General features: G+C 42.4%; 1 long non-coding RNA gene across 2 annotated transcripts in view; it reads right to left on the bottom strand.

Moving 5' to 3' along the window:
- Positions 1-1,523: 1,523 nt before the first annotated feature.
- LOC112547629 (uncharacterized) overlaps positions 1,524-22,919 on the bottom strand; it is a 93,924-nt gene continuing 72,528 nt past the window's right edge. For both annotated transcript variants that reach the window (XR_012901957.1, XR_012901956.1), the window contains exons 4-6: positions 7,804-7,854; positions 7,182-7,279; positions 1,524-1,660 (exon numbers count right to left, since the gene is read on the bottom strand). This is a non-coding gene — a long non-coding RNA (uncharacterized LOC112547629). The remainder of the gene's footprint in view (positions 1,661-7,181; positions 7,280-7,803; positions 7,855-22,919) is intronic.

Here is a 22,919-nt window from a genome sequence, read left to right as displayed (position 1 = left end):
AACATCTGCTCCATTACAAATCAAAATATTAAAAGTCTGGGAATGAACAGAAAAGTATCAGTTACTGTTATAATTGCTTTTATCACCTGCTATTGCAGGATCCACCAAACTCAATTTTGGCCCCAATCCTGCAAAACATTTATGCATGTATTCAACATTATTATCTTATATGTTCCATTGCAGGGTCAGGGTCCTATACATTTAAAAATTTGAAAATACGTGCCAAGGTCAAACACATTCATTAGGAGATTACAAAATTCAATTTCTTATGCAGTGGGTCTGTTTCAACCTATGGGTAATATTGACTGGTACATTCCGCCTATTTATGAGAACACTACTAGTGAAAAATTTGTAGCTTTGCCAACATTAAAAAAATCCAACTCAAAAAAATAATTATTTTGTCTATAAGCTTTGAAATTCGAAATAGAAATTTGGCAGCGGGATAAACCCTAGAGTCAGAATCAAATTCACCTAGATTTGGAATGGTTTAAACCGTCTGAGAATCATCAACAATGCATTCACATCATGTTAGAGGCTTGCAAATAAAATCTCTGTACATTCCATCTGCACAGGATATTCTCCAGTCTTACACAATAAGTGCATTTGAGTTTATAATTCAGTTATATCTGTGGTGTAGTCCTTTGTTTTAAAGATAATAATAAATGAATATCTCAGGTACTGCACCTAAAAAATCCCACTTTTACTGTAGCTTAGCAGATAAATAAATCAAACAGAAATGTAGGTTCAAATTCCATACTTACAAACTGGCTGATGTTCACAGACGTGCAGAATATGACTCATAAATAAGAGTACAAATTATAACATGTAATTTTATTTTTATTACATTTTTATGCATCTGTATTTGATTCTGATATAATAATGCATGATCTCTGAGTTTTATTTCACAAATTTGAGAGGAATGTTTGTCAGCACAGATCATGAAATGTAAAACCAGGTAAATAGTTAATGGACCTTGGTAGAATGACTAATGGTTCATGGGTACATGTGCCTAGAGCAGCTCCCCGAGCCTATTTACTATTTGGTCTTTTTTTTTTCTCCGCAGAGCAAGATTACAGTGCAAAGGCTCCTGAGTAAAAAAAATTAATATATAAAAAAACAGTACCCAGAAAGATTCTATCAATCCACTTACCTTTTCATATACATGAAAGACTGATGCATATGAAAAGCTTGGTGTTGACAGCCTGGAAAAAACAAGGTCAAATTAGGCTGAGGTCAAAATGAAGACCTGAATATGACTGCGCATGAAAATTTATTACAATTGTAAAATTATGCTTTTAGAATGAAAATCATTTAATATTTAATGGTGAAAATTAGTAGTTATGTAGAATTATGCCTCAGGGCTCTTGCTACGTTGGGCGGAATTTAATTTAGAAGGGCTGATGAAACTGTATGGAGTATATTCTTCTTGCAGATTTTCCACCAGTTTTTGTTACTCATAATAAGACAAAATGGACACTGGATAATGGGTCTCAAAAAATCTGAACGCAATACATTTATAAAATGTATACACACAAATATAATAATAATGCAGACAACGCATGCTTAATTTGCTTGGTTTAGAAGGACCTGACCACATATTTGTTATGCCTACCCAAAACAAAAATTGTCATCCTCTACAACCTTCCTCTTCTCAATACACCTATGAAAGGAAAAGAAAGCAACAAAAATTATCATTGATTAAATCTTCACTCATTTTTCATGCTTTTATTACATTTGACAACTAAAATCACAGTACAGAATTTTGGGATTCCACAGAAGTCTCAAACAGCATAGTAGCTTTCAGGAAGCCAGATGTTTCAGCCTAGCTTTGCTATTTTTAGTAGCTATTGTGCTTGAACTTGGTACCACAGAGAGCACAAATCTATGGAACAATAATGCATGAGAGCTAAATGTTGGGGCTGCAGAACATTAAGAACAAAATTGCAAATAGTTCTTTACAAAAATCTGTAAGATGCTATGTCAAGTTTGCACGTCATGGATTATTTTGCTTATATAATAATACACGCTACAGATGCATTAAAATAGTACAGCATGAGATTTAATAAATCCAAGGGGCAAATGAAATAATTGTCAGGTTTTTTAAAAAAACTTCTCAAAAGATTTGTACTGTTTTACATCCCACCACATATGTTTAAAGGGACCTTTATGCAGAATTAGATTGTCAATATAAATTGATGTTACTGTGGGTGGCCCACTTCATGTAATTAACATGGGGCAAAATAACTTCTGGGTGTTCAAATGACTACTCACTTAACTGTAGCTGATTTTTATAAATCCTTAAATGTCTCGTATTGGTGACATATTAGTCCAATGCTTCATTGTGTGCAATTACATACTTATACCATTATGCTAAATACTTAAGGCCTGGTGAAATGCTGTGTATTCTCTATTGTGTGGCATAGACCCATGGGCATTTTCCTCTAGATATATACTGAAACTTCGTTATCGAGGTGAATTGCATATATGATTAGAATAGGCTTGAGGCAGATTCTCAAGTTTATCCTGAAAACATAAAGGCTTCAGGAAAACATCATCCCTTGATGATCATAAAAGCACTGTTTGCCTGTTTCCAGATGGAATAGCCTTTGAACCTTGTTCAAAAGCTCAGAGAGAACTGAGAAGCAAAGCTGAGTGGTTCCAGTGCCCAAAGCTTTCTGGGATAATACTTACAATCACGAGGGTCATAGTCTCTGCTTACAAAGAACTGTTACAAATAAAAGGGGACATCTAACTACTCTGCAAGGCTCAGCAATACGCAGATCTATGGTTTCAGTCTGTCGCATAATAAGTTTTAAGGCCAGCCATGAAATTCACATCTAATTCTGAGTGTGAATGGTAAAGCCTCAAGAAGCTGTGTGTCTTCAGATCAAGGCCTTTGGTTCAGGCACATCTTTATTTAAGACTTATATGTCCTTTTGAAGAAAACAAATGCATTTAGCTATAAAACAAAAGGTTATATTTATTTAAAAATAGTAATAGTTGGTGTAATGGACAGTTATGCTTGTAAATTTGGAACACAGAGTTTGTGGCTGTTTTATGGGGGGGAAAGCAGTGTTTGACAAAACTATCCATCATCAAACATTATCATCATCTAACATCTGTTAGTAAGAGGATATCATCATACCTCTCGCGACCATAAAAATATAACAAACATAGAAAAATCCAAGATTTATTTTTTAAAAAAATTTAGTTAAATTCAGAATAGGAGAGACGGGAAGCCAACACTTACTACCTTTTGCAGATAGAATGAATTGCTATAGAGCCAGTCTTATAAACCCTGTTTTTGTCTTGATCTTTAGTCTTTGTATCCAGACCCATAAAGTCCCTTATTCCCCATACTTACTACTTTCATTGATGAAGTCCAACTTCCTGGATTGCAGTTAGCTGGATGTTTCCTATTCACTTAGATTACATTACGTTTTAAACTATCTATTAAGATTTCTGTCTTTTAACATTTCATGGCTCAACGGTAGTTGGATTCTCTCTGGCCTTCAAATTTGTCATTCTTGAGATTGTCTTAATTTTAGATCCATTGTTTTGATGTGATTTTGATTTTCTTCCTTCTTCCCTTTTCCTCCCTGAATATGCAGGCCCGTATGCAGGAATTTCAGTATGTGTATGTGGGGTGGTGGTGGTGCTTTTTTGTAAATATGGACCAAAAGGGTGTGAATGCACTCCATGGTCCCCAAGTACGTGGGAAAACTGACCCCAGCCTTCCCCCAGCCAGCCAGAGGATGGGGGAGGGAGACTCAGGCAGCACACCACTTTGCTTTCCCCAGGCCAGGCAGAGTATGCTTACTTGGGGGACCATAGAAGGGTGCTTTTGCACCCTGCACACCCACCCTGAGTATGCGCCTGAGATGTATGTCTGTTTCTAACATTCTTCATTTCTCAACATGGAGGCAAAGAATTCATGGCACTTTTATTAATTTTCATCTGTCATCAAAGGTATCCTCCTTATATCTTGGAGGGCCAGCTTCACTGAGCTTCCTTATTCCCACCCCACATTGCTAAGCACTTTTTAATCCATTTAAATACCCTCTAATATTTGCATTCATCATTTGATGTCCCTGAGATTAAAGTTCTTCTCTGTGTATTCTTATAAATATTTCTGCAAGTTTGTTTGTACTGAAAGATCTCTGAAATGATAAGAGCTAGAAACACCAAATTTTGCACGGATACTTCTCATTTCCTAACTTACATAACTGGATTGATTATATCTCAAAATCAGTTCCCCTGGCTCCCCCAAAGCCCCAATTGGGCCCACTGATAATTAGCTTTTAGTAGCGCCTGATCATAGAAACACATCATTTTGCATGGATACTCCTGATTTCCTAACTTAAAATCACTGGATTGGTTATATCTCAAAATCAGTTCCCTCGGAGCCCCAATTAGGCCCACTGATAATTAGCTTTTAGTAGCACCTGATCATAGGCATTTGTTGGACTCTTCTGTTAAGCGAGTCACATAAACTGCAACTACGAGATCCTAGAGGATAAAGCATGTGGGCACCTGCAGCACCATCAAAGGAAAGGCCGTGGGGAAGAGGCTGCAGTGGCATGGAGAATCAGCCACCTCCCCTATACTAGAGCACCAGCAGGTCTCCAGGACAGATCCAAATGTGGCTGATGCTCGCTGGGGTCTAGTCTTGCTAACTGTGGCTGGGAGAAGCCTCCAGCTATCATAGCCTCTCAACATCTTCATGCAGCTGGGCTCCGGCAGGACCCCTTCTAGAAATTAAAGTTGCTTCCCTCCCCCCAGGCCCAAACAAACCATCCCACCACTCGCCCTCCTTTGGTCTGCGTGCGTTCTCCTGGCAGGACTGTGTGCATTATCAGCAAGTGCTATGGGCATTATGCACTTTGCAAGATTCAGCTCACAGTACAAAGAGGAGATGGGTAGGAAGACAAGGTTTTGAGCACTGTGGAGCCTGAGGAGGACATGGTAGACTCATAACAGCCTATTCTCATTAGAACAGGTATGTTCAGGTGCTGCATGTTCTGATCATCTAGATACCACTAACTGCACCTGGTCTGAAGGTGTTTCGCTTTGTCTGATCAATGCAACAGGTCCAGCTGCCACTAGGAAGTCCATTCAGATTGCCCCATGGAGCAAGCACTGAAGGCACTCGGGGAGTGGCTACTTGGGGAGAAGTGATTTCCTGCTGCTGCAGAGCCCAGGAGATATCCCCTCCATTTCTCAGGGCTTCTGGCAAGGAGGTTGCAGGCATTGGTTTGCATAGAGTCTTTAAGGGAAGATGGGCCTTCCTGATTTGTGGGGATTGAGAAAAGAGACCCTATGGGATTTGTCCTTTTGTAAGCACATCATTAGCTATGTTAATTTCTTAAAGTAATATATCAGAGAAAAGTATTTCCAATAAAATATGCTATGTTAATGTCACTGACGTAGTTTATTCATCACACCTTTTACTATATTTTCCCCAGGCGACGCCAGGTATTTCTGCTAGTATTATATAATGTGCATTCCAGTTTAATATTTTTCTTTTCCTATTTTCTTTGTCAGCTTTCTTAACTGGTATTTTAAAAACATCCCCCAAATGTGACTTTCCAATTGCTTCTGGTTCTAGCCATGTCTCGTGAGGGTTTTTTCCCCTTCAACAGTCTTCTTTTTCTGTAGATATAATGCATGTTTTAATACTTAATATTATTTTTTCCTGTTTACTCATCTGCTTATTTTAGCTGATTCTTCCTTTCTGCTAGATATCCCATCCCCCCATCCACTCCTTTAAACTCTCCCCTATAGCTCTGTCTATCCTCTCAGTGAGTGCATTTGTGACCCTTCTGTTCAGATGGAACCTATCCCACCTATATAGGCTCCATCTGTTCTAAAACATCCCACAAACCTAAAAGGGGATGGAGGAAATTCTCTCTACAGAACTGACAGTACTAGGTGGAATTCTCCTGGGGTTTTAGCCCTGGAGAATCAGTGGCATGTAAGAAAAATAAAAGACATCTCACTGAAAGGAATTCTTGTTAATAACATTACCAGAATGTTTACCTGGTTGCTCCCTTGCACAACACAGTCACTCAGGACCTGATCCAAAGCCTATTTAAGTCAGTGAAAATCTTTCCATTGACTCAATGGACTTTGCATCAAGCCCTTATTACGTATGTTTCTATACTTGGGATCAGGGGGGTGAAATTCTCTAACGTCTCATGCAGCCTGCTGCTAAAGAGAGGACTTTTTCCTCATTCCAAAAATTTACATAAAGATCTAAAGAATTTAAAGCAGTAAAATATGTTTATGATTTGCTTCAAGGGACAAGAAAAGCTGGAAGCAAATAAAAGTAAACCACTCTCTAAAATTGGACCAACTTTTAGCTTTGAGAGAAACTTCATCATAGATTTTTTTTCCTTATAGCCTAAGGAGAAAAGTTCTCTTAGTTTAGACTGTGAGGTAAATACTTTGTGTTAAAAAAAATGGCTGCTAAATATAATTTACATATATATATTTAATCTCACTGGACAATAAAATTGGGAAGGAAAAGCTTGAAATCAATTCTTGACAATTATTTTTAATTTAGATACCTAAAACAATGATAGAATATTTTAAATTGCTGAAAGACAGATAATAGAAAAGCTGAATACTTAATTTATATGTAAGACTTCTCTCTATGATGGTCTCTCCTAGCTTTCTGCAAGGTACTGTAGCTGCAGCTTTGTTTATCTGGCCCCTACACAATATTGTCAGGATGCATTTCCATTTTCCAAGTGACTGCTGCCACTGTGCCACAATCTGTGCTCATTTCTCGAGCAGCTAAACCCTTTGACACTGTGGTTTTTAATTAAAATTACATTAAAGTTAATCAGCCAGAAAGAGGCTGCTGTAGAAGGCAGGTTTGATTGCAACCTGCAAAGGGCACTGGCGCTGCCAACTTGCTAAAGATGTGCCGGCAGATGCCAAGCTGCTTGTGTGAACCTCATGGTTACAGAAATGCTAGAAGAGGTCATTTCTGTCTTCACTTTTTTTAGCACTGTCTCAAAACAATAATGTAAAATGGTGTTCAATGAAGTCAAAGACGACAAACACAAGTTTAATGCACTCAAAGCAATTTTTAAGAAAATCATGGTTATTGCCCGAGTATGTTTCAGAAACAATTTTATGCTTGATTTTGAAAATGTTATGCTTGATAGGATTACCTGCATATCTAGTGATTGAGTGATAAATAATGGTTTGCAATTTTGAGTCTTGTGACTTTAAACAGTGTAGCATATCCTCAAGGATTCCTTTACAGTTACTAAGTAAAAACAAACAAAAAAAGGCATAAATGAGAGTTAGATTACCAAAAGTTCTTCAAAAACTAAATTAGATGAATTCATTGTCTACATGAGTGTAGCCAGCTTCCACAAATGGAGGTAGAGGTTGAGGTACATCACTTGCAACACCAAATTTAGAGTTCATTATACAATTTAATGGAAAAGTCATGATGGCACAAAGAAACTAAGGAGCTTTTAAACTGGTATTAAAATTGCTAAAATACTCTGCTACATCTATTGGTGACAGGAAACTTTAAATAAAATAGTGTTGAGTTTGCACCAAGTTACAGATAAACCAAAAATGTCCCAAACAATATAAAGTCCAAGAGAAGCTGTCAGCATATTACATTTGCTACAAACTGCATTGAATTAAGGAATCCTTGTGTAACAAGTGCCACTTGAAATCCTCATTTCAGTGTTTTCCAACTTCTAAGTTTAGGATTTGAAATATACAATTAGGAAGAGCACAGTGACGGCAAAACAGCACTGTGAACCTGCTACTTACCTCCACTTTAATAAAACTTTTCATGTTGAAATTCTGTTGCAGATAACTCATCTACATGGATTAAAGAAACAAAACAAGAAACTTGAAAACTCTGAATTTCAATTTATGAACTGCTCACTGATTATCCTATTTGTCATCCCTCACAGTGGAACAAAGCAGATCTGTCGCCTCAAAAGGCCATGTTAAAGTTTGGTGAAGTGCTGCTTTACATTACATAGGAAACTTCCATGAACCCTGAACTGCACAGATGACGGGCTAGAAAAGGAATATTCCTCCCTCCTTTTATCATGTGTTATCATGATATCCCTACAAGCAGTCACCTCCAAATCCCCCGGAAAAGGAATTGTTATGCAACAGGTTTGCACGCAATTCTATGGAAAATGACCATTCCCTGGCCTCAGCTCCTTCTGCTTCAGCTACACTCCATGAAACTCACAAACAAGGCTGTCATGGGCTTTGGCAGGAGAAGGATGTCCTAAAATCATTTCATGTTTCATTTATTCCATGTTTCCTTCCCAGAGTTGAAGCTTGTGCAGCTCTGGCTCTTCTACATGCAGAGGGTGATCTAGTGACTTGGGCACTGTTTTTTGTTATGAAGATATGCTTTGCTTTATATATTAGGGCAGTTGTGTTTATCATGCTTAATCTACTGAAAGAAGACAGAATTAGTTTAATAATTATATATGATGGCCAGAATACAGTATTTCATATACAATCACCAGCTGATGAGTACAATTACCAATGAAACTTGGAAATACAAAAACAGTTTGTGCACAGTGATTGTAAAGACAATGGTTAGGCACTAAAGTGTAGGAATAATGAAATCTACAAAAGCCTACCAGATGTTTGGATTTAATAGGTGTTAATAACAAATGAAAACTAGCATTGAACAGTCTTGCTAAATATAATTTCTTTCTCTCCTTCTGTGATGCTTGTTATTTGAAATTTTACTAGCATTGTGTGCATAATGTATGACTTGCAAGAGAAAAAAGGACCTAAAGCAAGCGGGGGAGAGAAGTTTCTTCTGTTTTTAAATTACCTTTAAAGAGCTTGCTCTAGATCACACAAGATGGCTGTAACAGAAGTAAGACTAGAACTCCTGGTCAATCTTACATATATCTTCTTTTGCAAGAATGAAGCACAGCATTATTGAAAAATAAAGAGACATACCTGAAATACTCTTAATATTATTTGAGTGTAAATTTTGTGAGCATATAAATTAATATTAGATAGTGATGGAATAGGCTTATAACTAGGGTAAATATCAGTAAATAGCAACCAACTATACTGAATATAGTATGTTACTGACCTTCCTTCCCCCTAGGAGAAATGAGGGACAGAAGACAGATGTGCAATATGTGATGGGATAAAGATGGCATACATGGATAAGGGCAACTTGATATGGGGTATTTTTGCCTCCTGTATAATTAGGAAACCTTGGAGGTGTGACTGAATGAAGACAGAGGTGATGGATATAACAAATGATGGCTTCTTAAACTAATGTGTAGGGAACACTGCCAGGAATGGTTCATGTCTAGATCTTGTTAACCAATAACCAGGCAGTAGAAGCAAATTAGAGTAGAGCCCCCTGGGGTCAAGTGACCATAATCTGATTAAATTTATTATAATGCAGAAACCAAAATCAATTAAAACAAATATAAGAACTATGATTTACGACTGGCCAGTTCTGAAGCCTTGGTGAATGAAAAGGACCCGAGTTAAATGTATACAGGCATTGCAGAAACCCATGAGAGCAGGAGAAATTATATAAACCTATCATATTAGGAATGTATGAGAGAAAATTATATTTTGTCTTGTTTAAACATAATAGCAATATTTTAAAGGAGGGATAATTAACATTCTTTTCAAGAAATAACAGACCCACTAAAGGCATAAGCAAAAGCTTATGTGCACATTAACTGCCTTCATTTTAAAGAGGTGGGAGATATCTAAACCCAAGAAGTTTCATGTGAGGTGGATAATAATTAGGATTAATAATATGAAATATAAGGAATCCATAACAGTATTATAGAGAAACATATTATAAATTTCTCATTTGACTATACCTGTATAGGCAAGGCCCAAAATGCAATGGAAGCACAATGCTTCCTCTGCATTGGAGACATGCAACAACCACCTATATGACAGAATGGCTTTATAAAGAACTATGGAAAGAGTGTTATGGGTGTCTTTGTTAATTGATCACAACTTTCATAGGACTATATTCTGCGATGCTTACTACATGTAGTTAGTACCTTAGGCTATGTCTAAACTACATGGCTCCGTCAACGGAGCCATGTAGATTTGTTGTTTTGGCAAAGGCAAATGAAGCCGCGATTTAAATGATCGCGGCTTCATTTACATTTACCTGGCTGCCGCGCTGAGCCGACAAACAGCTGATCAGCTGTTTGTCCGCTCAGCGCACTAGTCTGGACGCTCCCCTGCCGACATCAAAGCCCTTTGTCAGCAGCCCCGGTAAACCTCGTCCCACGAGGAATAACGGGGCTGCCGACAAAGGGCTTTGATGTCGGCAGGGGAGCGTCCAGACTAGCGCGCTGAGCGGACAAACAGCTGATCAGCTGTTTGTCGGCTCAGCGCGGCAGCCATGTAAATGTAAATGAAGCCGTGATCATTTAAATCGCGGCTTCATTTGCCTTTGCCTATGTGTCTAATCTACATGTCTCTGATGACAGAGGCATGTAGTCTAGACACAGCCTTACTGATGAATAATCCTGCTGATTTCAGTAGAATCTGATGAAGGGATATTGGTCACTATAAATAAATGTAGCACAATCTGGTCTTGATTCATTTGCGTGGCAATGCTTTCCTCTATTGGCTGGCTATATTTGGCAACCCTTTCCAAGACAACAGGAAGTGAAGAACACATGTTGATTAAATATTCTTCTTTGGACACATTGGTAAATGCTTATCTTAGATTCTTAAAAGTTAGAGATGTTGTCCTGGGCATAAGTAACTTGACTCATTTTAGTGTGCATGTTTGGAAAGGTACATGAATCAGTGGACTAGATGAGATAAGGAGAAACACTCTGGTACCAGGGGAAAATGAACAAGATAAACTTGGAACATGACCCGTGCATGCACAGAGCATGCTGTGCAGTCACTGGTTCCTGAAAAATAACCACACCAAATAATGAAACGTGTGATGGAATACATAGTTACGAATATATATATTATTAGTATTGACAGAAATGTATGCAAGGAAAGGTGTTGCCATTTAATTTTGGATGAGTGGTATACCCCATACCCAGTACTGATGTCTGACTTTGATCAACTCAAAACAGCTTTGCTGTATACCAAATAAAGAAACACAATAGATGAAATTGGAGTTGAATTGAGTTCTTGGGGAATCAAATGGAAGAGGTTTTTGGGGAATCTCAACAAAAGATAGAATACCAACAGCAGAAATATCCTGCCTGTAAGTTAACATGTAAAATATCAGGTATCTCAAAACGAGCTGAACTAATGAATATTGAAGAAAAAAAGTACAGAAAATGCTTAAAGTCTGATGATAGCTTATATTTCTTCACTTCTCCTATATTATTATTTATAGTGTATCCCTACTTGATATTATGATTTGAGATCTTTCATTTAGATTTGTAAGTGCAATGATCTGAGAGTAGATATGGGATTATATACTATGTAGGAGTTGTATATATTGTAGGAGAATATATATTTTGAGGTTTTGTGACAATGCAGAAATAGTTAAAAAATTAAATAGAACATGAGAAATATCTAATGTTAAAGTTTTCTCTAATTTTCTGGAATTTTATTTTTTAATTTATTTAATTTTTTGTGGGAAGTTAATTTCTGACAAGAAGAAAATTTAAGTTTTTGAAATGTGGTGCTATCGAAGATCTTTGTTCCTTTCCAGGATGGAAAAAAAATACAGGCTGATGGTGGAAGTATTGGAGAGAAACAGACCCTGATGTCAGAAATAAAAAAATTCTATTTTACGGACTTTGGTCCCATTAAGTACAGAGATGGACATAGAATTTGATTACGAAGGAAATAGTAACAAGGAGAACCACAAAAGAGATGGATGGATAGCATGTTGCAGACCACTGGAATGTCAATGCTGAATGCTTAAAGCTGTTTAGTCTGGAAAAGAAAAGACATAATAACCATTTTCAAGTACATAAAAGGAGAAGGAAGAAATTTTTTCTTCTTAGCCTCTGAGGATAGGACAAGAAGCAGTGTGCTTATATTGCAGAAAGGGAGATGTAAGTTGGACATTAGGAAAATCTTGTCAGGGTGGTTAAGCATTGGAATAATTGCCTAAGGACTTTGTGGAATCTCCATCATTTGAGATTTTGAAGAGTAGGGTAGACAAACATCTGTCAGGGATGGTCTAGATTATACTTAGTCCTGCCGTGAGTGCAGGGACTGATTAGATGACCTCTTGAGGTCCCTTCCAGTCCTATGATTCTATGAAATTTAGACATTTATGGTGAAGACTTCCAAAAATTCTGCTATAATGTCACTGATATTAAAACATGAATAAGTAGGTTTAGTTATTTCACTTTAAACTGTTCTATTTCCTTCCTTGACTACTCTTTTGCATGTGTGTTATAAAAGTCTTATTTTTTAAATGTTTTAGGTGGCTATAGTCATGCACTTCAAATGTTGTGTTTAACCTTTTATATAACCAGAGACATCATTTGCATCCAACAAAGGAACACTTGTCTGCACCTATGACTGTATATATCACCACCAATTAGGAAGCATGAGGGTCTATATTACCACACATGTCCCTGGAAGCACTAGGTCATTGGATTCAAAGGGTTAACTGATGGCATTTAATGTACTTATCTGAGTAAAGAGTTTCAAGGCTGGCAAATACTTCCCCTCATATTACAACTTGGTCAATTAGCAACCTTTAGGCCACAAATATATGTGCATGTTCTGTTGTTATCCTGTCAGCCTTCCTTACTCATTCGTCAGTAATAGAGTCCTGTGACTAAAACCATTTTTGGCCAGGGTAGCTGAAAGACCAGTGTCTGATTCCTCACAGAAACTTTCCTATAGGCAATAAAACAGCAGTTATATTGCAACTGCTCAAATGGCAAATGTGAAGTGACTGCTCTAGTATAAGATGCTGTCTAAAAACAGAGATGGGGGTAGCTCATTTGACAGAGCTGTTCACACTTTCTCTGCACAGCTGGGAGACATTAGCTTGATTTCCCAAGATTGGTGTGTTTTCCAGCACAGTGAGTTAAAAAAAAACCCAAACAGCCTCCAAGATAAACTGGGGTTCTACCATACATGCTTTGAAACTCAGTCACCAAGAACCACTCAAACTAACTGAAAGCTGGATATTTTTGTGAGGTCAATAGTTCAATTAAAGTGAACCAAGAAAAGAGAAGAAATACAAAACCCAAGCCAACCTTTTGTAGCCCACCTTTCTTATAAAGCTGCCCTCACTAGCTCAAAATTATAGGCATTATATTAAAGAAATTGGGCCAAAATCATCCCTGTTATCATTCCAGTGAAAGCAATGATGTTAAACACAGAATGAAAAGGCTTTTTATATTCAAAGGTATGTTACAATAACTTATTCTAGTAGAATTGGAAGTCAAGGGAGATTTGGGGGATAAAGGTCACTATTTAAAAAGAGATGTCCAAAGGTGACTTTCTAAATATGTTTGAGGGACATTTAAGTATGCAGTCCGATTTTCAAAAGTACTGAGCAACCATCAACCAGCAGAGGCTGATGGGTACTCAGAACTTCTGAAAATCAGGTAATTTATTTAGGTACCTACATATGGATTTAGGACCCAACCTTAGGCATCCATTTTTTTTGAAAAGCTTGGGCAAAGAGCTTTAAAGAAAGAATTCATTTTACTAACATCCATCCTCCCAAACTAATGGATGATGCTCATTAAACTGAAATAACATAAAGCAAAGTATAAATTTCTCAAGAAGTATCACAGGTATTTAAATGGGGTAGTATCTATTTCAGAACATTCAATGGACTTATATTAATTTATAACTTCGCAGTCTCCTTCAAAGAAAGTAGAAAAGAGAGAAAGCAATTGGTTGGAGAGGTGGGTAGACTTATGATCTGGATAATGTTTCTGGGGTTTGTGAAGATGTGGGCTGTAATTTTCTTTATGACTTATGGGTGTAGCCCTTATTTGGGCTTCTTATGTATAGCCTGCACATCTACGATTTATGTATAGGCTATATTTAATTCTAACTCTTATCTGTTTGCACTGCAGTTATTCATTTGTCACAGTCTAATATCTGATGATGAGTGGATGCAATTGCAGTTAAAAAGGCTTTTCAGAAATATTTTGACTTGTTAGCTGTTTATCTGACCGTGATGCTCACTTTTAATTCTAAGTAGACAAGCTGTCCCCTGATTTATGCTATGCTATGATTTACTACTGTCTGATCTTTTTTTCTCTAAAGGCATCTTTACCACTTGGCTGCTATAAAAGTATGGTTATGCATGAGGCCTGAGGTTCTTTTGAAATGATGTGCTGGATTCTATTCAGATTTTATTTATTTAAAACTTTGGCTCAGCAACAGACTCTCACGAGATATAACACCTCACTCACTTGATGGGCCTAGGGGAGGGCAGGCAATTCATACACAGTAAATATCATTTACACTATTTTAACACATTCATATCATTCTTCACTCTCAAAAAACCTTACTGATATCTTTTCTAACAATTTCAAAATAGATTAAAACCATGAAAGTGTTTTGAAGATTTGATAAACTTTGAAAAACTGAATTTAAAGCCTATGTAGGCAAAATTTGCATTTTAAAATAACTGTTCTCACACTATTATAAAAAGGATAGACTTAAGTCTATTATATATAAATTGGTCTTTTGAATTCATGATTACTTCAGTCCTTCAGTTTGTAGGCATCAACCTCAGTGGGGCTGTACATGTATGCAAAAGTCCATCATATAGAGTCCTCGGATGATTGAGGACATCACAGATGTCCATTTTTTGGAGCAGTATATTTTGGCACTCAGGTGGTAGAAGCTTAAGCTGAAGAAATGAGTAACAGGAGCAGAAGCTGTAAAGTGGAAAACAAAGTGATGGCATCAGTCTTCTGATGACACTTTTTAAGCTTGGTCCAGAGTAAAGTCCTGATTCAGTAGAGTACTTACATGTGTGTCTTATCTGATGCCCATGAATAGTCACATTGAAACCAAGCATCAGTGAAGTCCCTCTATAAACCCTTTGAAACCAATGGAACTACTCATGTTTTCAAAGTTAATTATGAAAACCAACAAATTAAAATGTGTTTAAACCTCTAGCTCTCTTAATGGAGATATCTCATAGCAAACATTTGCAATCAAGAATGTATTACATGCTGAAAATTCAAAAGATAAATCACTCTCATCCTGAACAACCAACAAGAAAAACAACCATCATAATAAAATATCAGAGACTTTTAAAGAGTTTACCATATTAAGGTAAAATCCTGGTTTCACTTCAATGCTCCAGTGGAGTGATTTCACCTCTTGTGGATATTAAGCATTAGGCTACATCTACATTGGCATGATCTTGCGCAAATACTCTTTAACGCAAGAGTTCTTGTGTTAAAGTATTTGCGCAAGAGAGCGTCTACACTGGCATGTGCCGTTGCGCAAGAGATATGCTTTTGCGCAAGAGCATCGGTGCCAGTGTAGACGCTCTCTTGTGCAAGAAAGCTCCGATGGCCATTTTAGCCATCAGGCTTTCTTGCGCAAGAAATTCATGTTGCCTGTCTACACTGGTCTCTTCTGTAAGAACAGTTGAACAAGAGGGCTTAGTCCTGAGAGGGAGCATCATAGCTGTTGCGCAAGAAGCACTGATTTCACACATTAGAACGTCAGTGTTCTTGTGCAAGAACTCGCAGCCAGTGTAGACAGGCAGCATGTTTTTGCACAAAAGTGGCCGCTTTGGTGCAAGATCGCGCCAATGTAGACACAGCCTTAGAGTTATAAATAATAGCATATTGTCACATACATTGGAGCATTTTTCATATTAATATATTTCCACTATTTGCAATTACTTTCTTTCAGGAATTGTAGGTCATATAGTACTCTCCTATATACAAATATAAATCAGAAGTATTGAGTAAATGAACTAATAAACTGACTTTTCAATGAATTCCATGATAGAGAAAGAGGTAACTGATGACTTTGCCAAAATCAGAAGATCAGAACCATCAGATTGAAATGACAATTGAGGATATTGACACCTTATGCAGTGTCAATATCCTCAATTATCATTATTTAGCTGAAATAAATGGTCATAAGCAGAGGTCAACAAATTATGGAAAACCCTACTCGCCAGACAAAAAAGGGACTCGCCACCCTCCCCCACAAAAAGTGTTTTTTTAATGGCATAAATTCCTAATAAGAATAAGAACAGTAATTACTAATAAGTTATTAATAAATATCACCCTGTTTATTAATAAATATCTTATAAACCTCTACCTTTTCTCTCTGCTGCCATGTCTACTCCTCTTGCTCCATCAGCTCCCCTGGTGCCTGCTGCCCCCCAACCCTCTGCTGTCCTGACTCCTGCCCTTCTCAGGTTATGTCTAGACTGCAAGCCTCTTTCGAAAGAGAGCATCTAGACTACAATACGCGGATCGGAAAATCGATCCGCTTTTTCGAAAAAGAGCGTCCTGACTGCTGGACGCTCTTTCGAAATTAAAAGCCACCCGGAACTGCTTCTGCCAGGGCATGGGGGCAGCATTTCCTTCCGGGTGCTGCTGCCTGCCCTTTGCAGAGACGCGTGGTTAAAGGGACGCCCCTGAACACCCGTTGCTCTGCTTCTGCAGCTGCCTTTGCTGTCCCTCTAGGAGATAAGCAAGGCATTGCAGTGCTGGTTTGGAGTGCTCAGCTTCCTGGGACACCCCAGCAGGTTTTTTCTGTGGAGGTTTTTCTGTTTTAGACCCATTTTTTTGGCATGGAGCCAGAGCTGCCCCTGTGCAGGCGATGGCCCCACGCCATCATACTGCAAGTGTTGCTGCATCTGCATGACACAGTCATGAGGCTACTTCCCCATCTGGACCCAGACCAGAGGTACGAAGGGATCGTCCGTCAAGCAGCCGCACTGCCCTTGCCTCCAAACTTCTTTGTGGACAGGTGTGTTTGGAGGCTTGACACCAGCTCTGACTGGTGGGACCGGCTCGTGATGGAGCTCTGGGATGACCAAGAGTGGCTACGCAACTTCCGGATGCAAAAGACCACTTTCCAGGAGCTGTGTACCTGGCTCGCCCCTGCTCTGCAACGGCAAGACACCCACCTACGGCCCGCTATCCCCCTGGAAAAGAGGGTCGCCATTGCCCTCTGGAAGCTGGCAACCCTCGACAGCTACCGCTCCGTGGGACACCAATTTGGAGTGGGCAGGTCTACTGTTGGATCCATCCTGATGGAGGTAAGTCATTGTCTGGGGACAGTCACAGTTTGGGGTGGGGGGAAGGGAGACTGTCAGGAAGGGCAAAGTGGAGTGGGAGTGGGAGGGAGCTACTCCACTCACCCTGAATTGTTGGGGGGGGGGAGTTCTGAGGAGGGGATTCCCGGGGTGTTTGAGAGGGAAGGTGGGTGGTGGGTTCTCCTCCTAAGAGATAAGGCACCCCTTCTAACATTTTGTTGTCTGTCTCGTTCTGCAGGTGGTGAGGGCCATCAATTCGGAGCTGCTCAACAGGCTCGTCTGTCTACCAGATCTGGACAGCGTCATGGCTGGCTTTGCTGCCCTTGGCTTCCCGAATTGTGGAGGAGCGCTCGATGGGGCACACATTCCAATCCGTGCACCGCCCCATCGAGCAGCCCAATTCATTAACAGAAAGGGCTACTTTTCTATGGTCCTCCAGGCCCTGGTCGACCATCGTGGCCAGTTTTCTGACATTTGTGTTGGGTGGTCAGGGCGGGCACATGATGCCCGCATCTTCAGGAACTCGTACCTCTACCGGAGGCTTCAGGAAGGAACATTTTTCCCGCATCACAACTTTGCGGTTGGGGATGTGCACATGCCGGTGTGCATAGTGGCTGATGCCGCCTATCCCCTGATGCCGTGGCTGATGAAGCCCTACACCGGCCACCTGGATGCGAGCAAGGAGCAGTTTAATGCTCACCTTAACCGGGCTCGCAACCAGGTGGAATGTGCGTTCGGACGTTTAAAAGGCAGATTCCGGTGCTTGCTCACACGCCTAGACATGGGGGAGAGCAACATCCCTGAGGTGGTGGCCGCGTGTTGCGTTCTCCATAACCTGGTGGAGAGGAAAGGGGAGGCCTTCCTACCAGGGTGGGGTACAGGTGCTGATGGTCAGGAGAGGCACTTTGCCCAGCCCCGGACAGCTGCCATCTGCCAGGCTCACCGGTCTGCTGTTTGCATACGGGAGGCCCTACGGGAGCAATTCTCAAGTGGAGGCCACTGACTCTACTGAGGGGCTTCTGCCTGGGGACTGGGCCCTGGCCCAAAAGAAGCTTCCCTCCACAACCCATCTCCTGACCCTGTTTGAAGAAATCATAAACACCAGGGTTTGTCTCAAAATAATAAGTTCTGTTTTATTTTTTTAAATATCACTCAATGGAAAATAGTATAACTGTTACAAACATAAAAAAGCTTTTGTTCATTTTTGATGTAGAAAATATAGTTTCATGCCAAACTATGTACAATAAACATTTTGTTGAACACTTTCCTTGTCATTTAACTGGAGTGATGGGGGTGCTTGAAACCTGGAGGGGGGAAGGGGACTTGAAACCTGGAGGGGGGAAGGGGATCAGGTTGCACGGTGCTTGCCTGATCTCAGTCTCCTGCTTGGGCCTCGTGTTCGGGGTCCACCATGGCCACGGGATCGTGTGGTGCACCTGTCGGTTGGCTGGATAGGGTAATCTTGGGACGGGGAGGCCTGGGGGAGAGGAGGGTCAGGGGGAGAGAGGGGCTGGGGAACTGGGGGGGCTGGAGGAGAGGGAGGTCCAAGGGGGGAAAGGGATGCTGTTGTGGAAGGGGGGTTTGGTGGGGCGGGGTCATGGGGTGCTGGAGGAGCAGGACCAGGCACAGGAGCAGGCAAGCCGCAGACCTCCCTGAGAGTGGCAGTCAGGGACGTGCGCTGCTGGACCAGCTCCTCCATCAGCCGGTCATGCCACCGATCCTCTGCCTCCGCCCTCTCTCGCAGGATGGTGTTGAGCTCCTGCACGGCCTCCACATGCTGCCTCAGGATGTCCGCATACACACGCCTGTGTCTGCGGCTCCCATGTCCCCGAGATGGAGGTGGGGCTGGGGTGCTGCGGCCCTCTTGCACAGCTGGTCCGGCTGTGGAGGAAAAGAGGAAGACACAATCAGTCCTAAAAAACTGGACTCTGTAGCACTTAAAATACTAACAGGATGGTTTATTAGGGGATGAGCTTTCGTGGTCCAGACCCACTTCCTCAGAGCAGAGTAACACGGCTACATTTCTATCACAATCAGTCATGTGTGCAACAGCTGTCCAAAAGGGCATGCCCTCTCCTTGAGACAGGGGAATCAGACATTCTGAAGGTAACATTGTGTGTGACCTGGGCATCAGCCTGAGCATGACAGGTTTCCCTTGTGCATCACCCACTGTGCACCCACCTACCTCCCCCCCCCCCGGGTGTTACACAACCTCACTGCACTCACCTGCTGCTTCATCTCCTGCGCCAGATGACACCTGGGAGGCCTCTGGGGTCTGTGTGACTGGCTCCAGGGTGAGGGTCGCCGTCTCCTCACTGTCCTCCTCTGGCACCATGTCCCCGTCTCCTGACTGCTCTGGGTCCTGTTCTGGCGCGTCCACCACAGGGTCTGCCAAGCCTGACTGCACGAGACGCCGTGGTGTGCGTGCTTCACCACCACCACCCAGGATCTGGTCCAGCTCACTATAGTAAGGGCAGGAGTGGAGGGTTGCCCCAGAACGGGAGCTATGCTCCCTGGCCTTTACATACCCTTGGCGCAGCTCCTTAACTTTGGAGCGCACCTGGTCCTGGGTGCGGGGGTAGTGTCCCTTCTGGGCCAGGGCCTCTGCCATGCGGCCATAAATGTCCGCATTTCGCCGCCTGCTTTTTAGGGCTTGTAAGGCCTCCTCCTCTCCCCAGAGCTCGAGAAGGGTCTTGATCTCTGGCCCAGACCATGACGGTGCCCGGCGTTTGGAGCCCCTGGTTGGATCCCCAGAAGGCTCTCTGGAAGGGCCAGGAGCGTCTTGGGGCTGGGACATGCTGCACTTCACCAGCCGTGTGCTCTGGCTCCTTTGCTGCCACAAGTGGCTGTGAGGGTGCCTGTCCCTTTAAGAAATGGCTGCAGACAGGAACCAGAGACATGCAAGCCATGCCCCAGATTGTCCACCAGGGCTTCTTCCTGGAGGCCATTATTTTCGAAAAAATGGCCTCCCCACGTCCACACTCACTTATTTTCGACGGATCTCCGTCGAAAAAGGCGTTCTTCCTCGTGCAATGAGGTTTACCGCCGTCGAAAGAAAAGCCGCGTTCTTTCGATTTAATTTCGAAAGAACGCGGCTGCAGTCTAGACGCAGGTGAAGTTTTTTCGAAAAAAGGCTACTTTTTTCGAAAAAACCCCTGAGTCTGGACACAGCCTCACTGTCCTCAGCCTTCCTGAGACCTGCCCCCCTCCGCCAGCCCTTCTCTCCCTCCTGTACCCATTCTTCCAGTAGCCCCACTCCGATTGTGTGAGCTACCCCTCCTTATCCCCTCTCCTAACACCTCCCTCTACACACCTGCCCTGCTTCTCTCCTCCGGTGCTGGTCCCTCCCCTGCAGGTGTCTGCCCTTCTGCTTCACCCCCAGAATTCCTTGGCACCTGCACCCTCCTGGTGCCTCCCCCTTCCCTCACTGCTCCTGCCCCCTTTGCTTTCTTTTTCCCTGATACCCACCCCCTCACCACCCTCTGCCCCCATTCCCTTCATGACCCATGCCCTCACAGATTCTTTGCTCCATCCCCACCTTCCTCATGCCCACCCCTTCTTTCAAGCCTTCTCCCAGCACCTCCTCCTCCCCCTCTAGCCCCCAGTGCCCTTACCCGCTCCTCTCCCAGCATCACCCTGTCCCCCCTTCCACTGGCACCTCCCCTCCTGCCCTTTTCCTCATTGTCTGCACTTGGCCCCCTGGCATTTGTCTCTCCTGTACCCCTGTCCCTTGGTGCCTTCCCCTTTCTTCTTCTTATTCTTCTCCTGACCTCCTCCCCTCAGCACAAGCCCCTTCCCCATATTTTCCTCCTCCTCTCCCCACAGCCCAGCCTAGCCTCTTCCCCAGGGGCCAGCTCTAGGTTTTTTGCTGCCCGAAGGAAAAAATCCCCCCCCCGCCCTTTGTTGTTGTCTTTTACACGTTTGCATTTTGCAATGGATTTTTTTTGTTTGTTTTCATTTTTGTCCCAGCATTTTAGCCCTATAAATAACAAATAGCATTTTCATTTTTTTTCCATAAAGGCAAAGGTGCTTCAAGTGAACTCCCCCTTTCACTCGCTGTTGGGTCACAGCAGCCTTTTCCCTGCCCTGTCCAGCCCCTCCCTATGGGCAAACACCCTTCACTCCTGACCCACAGGGAGAGCAGGGTGCAGGGGCAGCACAGAGCCAGAGGGGTGCAGGGAACAGTGGGGGGGGGATACGAGGGTGGCGCAGGAAATGGGAGGCACAGAGCCAGAGGGATGCAGGGATCGGGGGTAGCAGGGTGCAGTGGAGGCACGGGGAATGGGATGCGGGGAACGGGAGGGGAAGAGGGATCGGGGTCTAGGGATAGTGCAGGGAATGGGCAGCACAGAGCTGGGGGGGGCAGGGATTGGGGGGAGCAGGGTGCAGGGTATAAGGGCGGCACAGAGCCAAAGGGTCACAGGGAAGAGGGAGAGCAGAGAGTCCGGGGTGCAGGGGAGGCGTGGGGAACGGGCGGCGCAGAGACAAAGGAGGCTGGGGCCGTGGCAGGACTGGAGCCAGTGGGACGGGCCCTGGCTGTGCCGCGCACCACAGCCAGCTTCCAGGGACGTGTGGCTAGAGCCGAGCTGCCACGGTCCTTTAAAATCAGCGGGGCCAGGTCACACCAGCGTCCTGGCATCCCGCCCCGCCTCCTCACGCCAGAGCTGCACACAGGCAGCCCGGTGGGAAGAATCGCCGCACTTCCCCCTTCCCAGTGGCGCTCTGCTCCTCTGCCAGCTGGCGGATCGGATGGCGCTGCACCACCCGTAGTGCCGGCTTTGGCCAGCCCGTCAATGGCCCATCGAGCCAGTCCGCCCCTGCACTTGCCAGTTGGAAAAATCTACTTGCCACGGGCGAGCGGGCGAGTGCATTTGTCGAGTCCTGGTCATAAGAACAGCAATACTGGGTCAGACCAAAGGTCCATCTAGTCCAGTATCCTGTTTTCCAACAGTTGACAATGTCAGATACCTCAGAGGGAGTAATCAAAACAAGTAATCATCAAATGATCCCTCTCCTGTCATTTCCAGCTTCTGACAAACAGAGACTAGGGACACCATTTGTACCCATCCTTGCTAATAGCCATTGATGGCCCTAACCTCTGTGAATTTATCTAGTTCTTATCTGAATCCTGTTTAAGTCCTGGTCTTCACAACATCCTCTGGCAAGGAGTTCCACAGGTTGACTGTGTGCTGCATGAAGAAACAAGATAAAGATCCTCTGACTGATACTAAGCCATCTCAGAAAAATATATCTATCATCATGAGATTATGAATAGGGCACACTGCAGGCATTAAAAAATCAAGAGAGATGAGACCAAGCTATATCCACTCTTCAAGATGTGCCAGAAGCAGGCTTTAACACCTGCTCATGCTGTTGACTGTAATATAGGGAAAAGGAAGCTTTTCAGATTGGACACCTTAGATCAAGCTTTTACAGAAGCTCCAGTACAAATGGCCAAATTTATTCTCAGACTTGCTGGCTTGATATGATTGTCACCGCACAAGACAACAACTTAAATCTAGCATAGTTCCAGTGAAGCCACTGAAGCTATTTAGGATTTGCACTCTTGTAATACCAGCAAATGGGGTCCTATTTGCTGATTTTAATTGATTAAAAATTAAAATAGTTATATATAATTAGTATTGGGACAAATTCTCCTTTCACTTACATTCGTGTAATTTTTATACAGTACTATGGATATAAACAA

The sequence above is a fragment of the Pelodiscus sinensis genome, chromosome 2 (assembly GCF_049634645.1).
Source record: "Pelodiscus sinensis isolate JC-2024 chromosome 2, ASM4963464v1, whole genome shotgun sequence".
Taxonomy (NCBI): Eukaryota; Metazoa; Chordata; order Testudines; family Trionychidae; genus Pelodiscus; species Pelodiscus sinensis.
The sequence above is the reverse complement of the archived record's forward strand: the minus strand, read 5'-3'. Positions and strand labels throughout refer to the sequence as shown.